Source organism: Anomaloglossus baeobatrachus, chromosome 1 (genome assembly GCF_048569485.1).
Source record: "Anomaloglossus baeobatrachus isolate aAnoBae1 chromosome 1, aAnoBae1.hap1, whole genome shotgun sequence".
Lineage (NCBI taxonomy): Eukaryota > Metazoa > Chordata > Amphibia > Anura > Aromobatidae > Anomaloglossus > Anomaloglossus baeobatrachus.
In genome coordinates, this window is record NC_134353.1 from 803,012,068 (window position 1) to 803,020,683 (window position 8,616).

At 48.1% G+C, this 8,616-nt stretch overlaps 1 protein-coding gene across 1 annotated transcript in view; it reads right to left on the reverse strand.

Moving 5' to 3' along the window:
- The window catches only part of MAN2A1 (mannosidase alpha class 2A member 1), a 190,029-nt gene that overhangs the window by 100,781 nt on the left and 80,632 nt on the right, over positions 1-8,616 (reverse strand). The gene's annotated exons all lie outside the window — the stretch shown is intronic.

Genomic DNA, 8,616 nt, shown 5'->3' on the forward strand with positions numbered 1-8,616 from the left:
AAGTAGGGGACAACCTCTTTAAGAATATAAGTGGAGGTACAGAGCTAAACATTTTACCATTAAACGCTCTATTTTTTCAGTTGTACATTATTTCATGTAAAACGTCCCTGTATAAAATGTTCAGCAATATACATAATATGCATCGAAATTCTCTCATTGTAGAGAACACAGAACTATTCAAACGACTGGTAAAAAAAAAATGTAAATCAAATGCTTTCAAACGTTTGCAGTCTTGACCTATATTCATGAACAGCTTTTTGTACAACTCTAATTTGTGTTTTCGGTTATTTCCCTTTTATCTCTGGAGAGTTTATAAAGAAACTCCCTACCTCTTCTCAGTTTCTATGAAGCCGGCTCTCAGCTAGAAATAGAATCTGACAGTATTTCATGTTTCTTTGGGTGGTTATTCTCCATTGTGTGGTTGTTGCAATAAGCGGGTATACAGCTGTATGTAACCACCGAGAGGACTTGCTCTTTTGGAATAAAGTACTGTTTATTGGGTTTTGTGGCTCTGAACTGTGGTCATTTCACAGCATTTTCAACCACAGCATGTACAATACAATGTACTGTAGGAAACCCCACTTCGGAAGGTAGCGCTATACAAAATGCAAAATATCACAATAATGCAGGGCTGCTTTTACCTTTCATTCATTCCACCCATAATTTGTGAAATATCTCCTAGTTTGTAGACTTTCGTGTTCACGCTTGTCAGAGGGTCATAAAAAACCTTGGCGCATTGTATAGCACCACACAAGTTGGCAGGTGGACTTTCAGGTCACATGTCAACTGAACTTTACCCTTTAATCTTAGGCGTTACATTCAATGTAATTGCCATCAGTTATTCTCTGCATGCCGGCTCTAAGCTTATTGCTGCAAAAAATCTCCATACGCACATGCTACACACAAGTGAATACAACAGACCATCAAAATTGAAGTCCGAATGTTGTGCAACTAACAAGTCGGGTATTCCCAAATGGACAAAAATAGCCTCTATATTTTATTTATAAATATATATCTATCTAATATATAAAGCTGAGTGTATGTATGTATGTGTATGTATGTATGTATGTATGTATGTATGTATGTATGTATGTATGTGTATGTGTGTGTGTGTGTGTGTGTGTGTGTGTGTGTGTGTGTGTGAATTCCGCTAAAGGAATCCACACCGTCGCATTTACAATCACGAAATTTTGCACAGACGCCTCAGGTGACCCAGGGAGCATCGTAGACTGTTTTCACAGAAAAATTTAACCCCGTGCAGTTAGTCTCTAAAATCCTGCCGCCTTTAAACTGAACGGAGGTGGGAGCTATAGGTTATTAATAGCAACTGTCAGTGGTTGCTATAGGAACAAAATAAACTGTAAAGGCCACTTTACACGCTGCGATATCGTGACCGATATCGCTAGCATGGGTACTCGCCCCCATCGGTTGTGCGACATGGGCAAATCGCTGCCTGTGACGCACAACATCGCCAGACCCGTCACACTACTTACCTGCCCTGCCACATCGCTGTGACCGGCGAAACGCCTTCCTTCTAAGGGGGCAGTTCGTTCAGCGTCACAGCGACGCCACAGCTGAGTCACTGAACCGCCGCCCAATAGAAGCGGAGGAGCGGAGATGAGCGGGACGAACATCACGCCCCCCTCCTTCCTTCCGCATTGCCGGTGGATGCAGGTAAGGAGAGGTTCCTCGTTCCTGCAGTGTCACACGTACCGATGTGTGCTGCCGCAGGAACGAGGAACAACTTCGTTACTGCTGCAGCAACGATATTAGAGAATGGACCCCCATGTCACCGATGAGCGATTTTGCACGTTTTTGCAATGATGCAAAATTGCTCAAAAGGTGTCACACACAACGGCATCGCTAAAGCGACCGGATGTGCGTCACAAATTCCGTGACTCCAACTAGTTCGCTTGAGCGATGTCGCAGCATGTAAAGCGGCCTTTAGTTGAAGCTTATGCGTGAGGTTATATGATGTTGGTGGAGAGATGGATAGAGAGAGACAGAAAAAAACAGACAGAGACAGCCGGGCAAAGAGACAGCTGGGCAAAGAGACAGCCGGGCAAAGAGACAGCCGGGCAAAGAGACAGCCGGGCAAAGAGACAGCCGGGCAAAGAGACAGCCGGGCAAAGAGACAGCCGGGCAAAGAGACAGCCGGGCAAAGAGACAGCCGGGCAAAGAGACAGCCGGGCAAAGAGACAGCCGGGCAAAGAGACAGCCGGGCAAAGAGACAGCCGGGCAAAGAGACAGAGACACACACAGAGACCGACACAGTGATAGAGAGACAGACAGACACAGAGATGGAGACCGATAGACTGATACAAATACAGACAGAGATAGAAATAGTCAGACAGAGACAGACAAAAACAGACTGGGAGAGAGACAGAGAGACAGTTACTATAAATCTATCTATATCTAGCAAATACAACAAATACATGCAATACAAAAGCAGAAAAGATCACTCAGAATACTCATATAGCTCAGGCACCCCACTGCAGGCAAAGTGGAAAAGGGCTTATTAGCAGCTCAACTTGGAATTTCACACTGCGTTCCTTTGCCTTATCAGTGGTCCAGTCGAGCTTCAATCAAAACCCCCTGCAAACAAGACTCGGATGTATGCGTTAACGGGGCCTCTGACTATAATGGTGCAGAAAGAATCACAGTGTGCTCTATCGTGCGTCATTTTCGGAGGTATACGCTTACTGGTGGCGGACACTCAGATGTAGTAGACTGCGTCTGGGTGTCCGCCTCCAGTAAGGGTATGTGACAGGGATACGCGACAGAGCAGTAAGGGACACCAGGCCAAGGAACAATCTAAAGGGCTTTATTGGAATTACAAAGATAAAGCACCAAACATAAATATAAATCCTTAAAGTCTGCAAGGAGTCCACAACAAAACAAAAGATCCAGGGGCGCCTCCCGGTATTCCAACGCTAGGGAAAATATGGGAATGGTCCTTATATGAGTTCCTTGAGTCCAACAGGGTGAACAAATAAGACACAATCCCATGTGGCCACTGATCTCCAATCTGTGACAGTCCATACACAGGCTCTAGGATCCAGCCTCAGCTATAAATCCTAGCCCTTCTCCAGCCGAGATCCAACTAACTGAACTAACATGGGTCTCATTTGTTCTTCTCTCCTGGGATCAGCCCCTAAGGTGGGCCCACCTCCCCCTGGACATTTGATACATGAATGGACTTTAGCTGTCCTGGCTCTGTTCTGTCTACCAAGTTGTGGATTAGCTGAGAAGAACAAACAATCTCCCAGCAGAAGCAGTACAAAGGAGGGACAGACTATTAAGCTGGGTTTACACACTGCAACATCTCAAACGACATCGCTGTAACGTCACCGGTTTTGTGACGCAATAGCGATGTTGTTTGCGATGTTGCAGTGTGTGAAACCTATCAGCGACCCGGCCCCTGCTGTGAAGTTGTAATCGTTACAAATCGTTCAGGACCATTCCTAGGTCCTTTGTTTCCCGCTGTGCAGCATGAAGTTTCAGTGTGTGAAGACTTTGCAGCGACTTTGTTAGCAACTTCCCTTTCAAAAGGCTGCTTATCAACGTCCCCAACAACCAGCTAGGTCGCTCTGCAGGTCCGGATCGCTGTTGCGTTGTTGGCCAGGTTTGCCTGTTTGACAGCTCACCAGAGACTTAGCAGAGACTTAGGGAGGTCGCTATTGCGTCACCAAACCGGTGACGTTACAGCGATGTACTTTGCGATGTTGCAGTGTGTAAACCCAGCTTTACACCATGAGCACAAGCGGGGGAGGGACACGCTGTTACAGGGTATACCTCCGAAAATGGCGCACGACAGAGTACACTGTGAATCCGTCTGCACCATTATAGTCAGTGGCCCTGTCGGCACATACATCAAAGTCCCATTTTGCGGTGGGTTCGGTTGGAAGCCTCGACAGGAAAAGTGAACAGGGAGAGGAAAGCAGTGTGAAAGCGACCTTACCCACACACAATCTTTTGGCACAAGATGGAGTATTACAAACCTCAAAACTTAAATTTTTATTTTTTTCTCTTTGTGAAAAAAAATTGCTTATTAGTGTAACTATAATGTTAATCTGATTCAATTAATAACATGAAAATAAAAACAGTAAGAGAGGTAATGGCAGACCTCCCTTCAACATTGTGATTGTTATGGCATCACCTATTTATATAGGCACCAGGCTACTTATATAAGTTATTGCTGAATTGTGCTTCGAGTCCATTGTGGGAAAAGTGCAATACAAAAGTTTTTTTGTTGTTGCAGAAGACAAAAAAAAATAAATAAAAAAAATTGGCTTAAATGGTAGCCCAAGATTAGAAAGACGTTGCCTAACGTGTGGCCAGGCATGCAGCAACTTTTTGGTAGAAAGCAGACATGCTTTTTTATCCTGAACAGACCCTTAAAATGGAACGGGTCATCAGAACATATCCTACGATAAACTATATATTTAAACATTTTTGGCAATTTTTTAAAATTTTCCATATAAAAAAAAAAAAAATAAATAAATAAAAATCTGAATTGTTGCAATTTTCACACTGGCCACTAGTGCTTTTACTATGCACAATTTGTCCAGTACCGATGAACATTCAGCATTCATTATCACAGACAGTAATACATGTGAAGAGAACACCTCTATACACAGACCACACAGGATTCACCATTCACAATAGGTGATGTCACAGCTCACCTCCTCCTTCCTAATGCTCTTTGCCCTTATGAAATCATGCTCATTAAACACTTTAATATAATCCAGTGCGGTCTGAACCATTCTGCTGTTAATGTGCAAGGGCCCCACAGGAAGAGTATTATCAGGCCTAGATGTCAGTGTAAAAATGTTAAGATTCTACTTTTTTTTTTTTTTTTTAATATTATAACATAAAAAGTTAAAAATGAAAAAAAAATTAAAAGGGAACCTGTCAGCAGAAATGTCCCCTAAAACCTAAAAGATTCCCCCTCTGCAGCTCCTGGGCTGCATTCTAGAAAGGTCCCTGTTATTATTGTGCCCACTTTCTGACCAAAATACAGAGTTTCTAAAGTGGTATCATTTTGGATTTGGATTCTGTAAATGTGACACGGGGGCGGGCTGCCTGGCGTCCGTTATTCTGCCTCCTGCCACTTTAGGCCGTCCCCCATCACTCCTTTCCATAGCTGTGGACGCCGCCCAGTGCTCCACAGGTCCCCGCGCATGCCCAGTGCCCATCTTTCGTGGATGAGCACTGTGCCCAGTGTCACCGCTGGTGACGTGCGTGCAGGCTTTAGATTATGGGCGGTGCTGTGATGTTTATTACCAAGCAACCGCCCATAATCGCGGGACCGCGCTTTCCCCCTCGGCGTCCTTCGTTCTGCGCAAGCGCGGTGCTGCTGACCCCACGTCACCTGCTTCCCATCTTGCCCTGAGGCAGGAAATAAATGGGAAGGAGGTGACGTGGGGTCAGCAGCACCGCGCTTGCGCAGAACGAAGGACGCCGAGGGGGAAAGCGCGGTCCCGCGATTATGGGCCCTGTCCTGGGTGATGCTGTGTGCACGGCCGTGTATCTAATCCTGTCCTGGGTGATGCTGTGTGCACGGCCGTGTATCTAATCCTGTCCTGGGTGATGCGGTCTGCACGGCCGTGTATCTAATCCTAGCCTGTGTGATACTGTCTGCTGAGCCGTGTATCTAATCCTAGCCTGTGTGATACTGTCTGCTGAGCCGTTTATCTAATCCTAGCCTGTGTGATACTGTCTGCTGAGCCATGTATCTAATCCTAGCCTGTGTGATACTGTCTGCTGAGCCGTGTATCTAATCCTAGCCTGTGTGATACTGTCTGCTGAGTTGTGTGTCTAATCCCATACCTCCCAACCGTCCCGGATACAGCGGGACAGTCCCTCTTCTGAGCCTTTGATCCCGGGTCCCGCCCGTGAGGCTGTTTATCCCGGGCTCCACCCACCCACTGTAGCCCCGCCTCGCTGTTTCTCCCTTCTACTATTCATTACAGAGCCGACCGCGCACCTACTCCTGTGACTGCTGCTGAGGTATGAATCACCCCCTGCAGCAGAGCGACCCCTCCCTGCAGCAGAGCGATCCCCCCTCCCCCAGAGCCGACCCCCCCAGTCCTGGAGCCTGCGTTTGTCTGCAGCTGTTCTCTGATTCCCCGTGTGCGGCTTCTCACTGCTGCAGACACGCGGGGAGTCAGGACGCTGAGGAGACCGTGCAATCAGCACTTCTCTCTCCTGCAGATAGCACTGGCCAGTAATAACCTATGCAGAGTGACATCTGCAGGCTTCTATTAGCTTACCGATCAGTGGTCTCCTGCCTGTAGAGCTGCTGGGTCCTAGCTTCCCAACAACTTCAGCTCTGCTTTATCCTGGCTGCCCTACCAGTTAAAGGGAACATGTCAGCAGAAATTTCACAATAAAAGTAATAGATTCCCCTCTCCAGCTCCTGGGCTGCTTCTAGAAAGGTTCCTGTTGTTATTGTGCCCCCTTTGAGACCTACAAAAATACTTTATGAAGTCTTACCTTTTTGTATGCAAATGTGTTTTTATGGTCACGGGGGCGGGCTGTCTGGCGTCCGTTATTCCCCCTCCTGCCGCTTTACGCAGTCCCCCATTGCTCATTTACATACACAAGAACGCCTTCCTCATGTAACTGTCCTCCCGAAGATTTGCGCATGTGAACGCTTTTTCAGGTGATTGCGCAGGCACGAGATTATGGGCGGCGCTGTGATTGTCATCAACAGCGTTAACCAAGTACCCGCCCATAATCTCGTGCCCGCACTTTTCCCTCTGACTCCACCGTTATGCGCAAGTGCTGGCCATATGAACCATGTTACCTATTACCGCTTGCACGAGATTATGGGCGGGTACTTGGATGACTTTGCTGATGACAATCACAGCGCCGCCCATAATCTCGCGCCCACGGTAATAGGTAACATGGTTCATATGGACAGTGCTTGCGCATAACGGTGGAGGCAGAGTGAGAAGCGCGGGCACGAGATTATGGGCAGGTACTTGGATGACGCTGCTGATGACAATCACAGCGCCGCCCATAATCTCGCGCCCATGGTAATAGGTAACGTGGTTCATATGGCCAGTGCTTGCGCATAACGGTGGAGGCAGAGTGAGAAGCGCGGGCACGAGATTATGGGCAGGTACTTGGATGACGCTGCTGATGACAATCACAGCGCCGCCCATAATCTCGCGCCCATGGTAATAGGTAACGTGGTTCATATGGCCAGTGCTTGCGCATAACGGTGGAGGCAGAGTGAGAAGCGCGGGCACAAGATTATGGGCAGGTACTTGGATGACGCTGCTGATGACAATCACAGCGCCGCCCATAATCTCGCGCCTGCGCAATCACCTCAAAAGCGTTCACACTTTGCACAGTGCTTACTCCCGCGAGAGTGGCACTGGGCATGCACAAAACTTCAGGAGGACAGTTACATGAGGAAGGCGTCCTCATGTATGGAAATGAGCAATGGGGGACGGCGTACAGCGGCAGGAGGGGGAATAACGGACGCCAGGCAGCCCGCCCCCGTGACCATAAAAACAGATTTGCATACAAAAAGGTAAGACTTCATAAAGTATTTTTTTAGGTCTCAAAGTGGGCACAATAACAACAGGAACCTTTCTAGAATTCATCCCAGGAGCTGCAGAGGGGAATCTTTTATTTTTTTTGCTAAATTTCTGGTGACAGTTTCCCTTTAAAGGGAACCTATCAGGTGCAATCTGCACTCAGAGCCAGGAGCAGTTCTGGGTGTATATTGCTAATCCCTCCCTAACTGTCCCTGTATACACTAGCATAGATAAAGGCATCTATAGAAAAAGTATTTTTAAAGAGCTTATATCTTATGCTAATTAGCGCGGGGACTAGTCCCAAGGGCGTTACTTCACTTGGCTAGTCGGCTCACATAGCGTGTTAGTACTCACACAGGGGCGTAATAACATGCTAACATGCTATGCGAGCCGACTAGCCAAGTGAAGTAACGCCCTTCGGACTAGTCCCCGCGCTCATTAGCATAAGATATAAGATCTTTAAAAATATTTGTTCTTGATCTCTTTATCTATGCTAGTGTATACAGGGACGGTTAGGCAGGGATTAGCAATATGTGCCCAGAACTGCTCCTGGCTCTGAGTGCATATTGCACCTGACAGGTTCACTTTAAAGGGAACCTGTCACCAGATTTGGGGCCTATAAGCTGCGGCCACCACCAGCGGGATCTTATGTACACATTCTAACATGCTGCATACCTCCCAACCGTCCCGGATACAGCGGGACTTTCACGCTTTACGTTGTTTGTCCCGTTGCCACGGGCGGGACGGCCGGCTCCCGGGCTCCGCCCACCCACTCTCTCTCCGCCTCCCTGCTTTTCCCTCCTACCATCCTAGTAGACGTGGCATAGAGAGGAGCGCTGCCTGTGCTGCTGCTGGTACAGTAAACTAATCTCCCCAGCGCTGATTTCCCTCCCTCCCCCCTCACCCCCGGCCGGAGCCTGTCTGTGCGGTCGGCCGGCCGCCTGTCTGTGCGGTCGGCCGGCCGCCTGTCTGTGCGGTCGGCCCGCCACCTGTCTGTGCGGGCGCCCCCCTGCCGCCTGTCTGTGCGGGCGCCACCCGCCGCCTGTCTGTGCGGGCGCCCCCC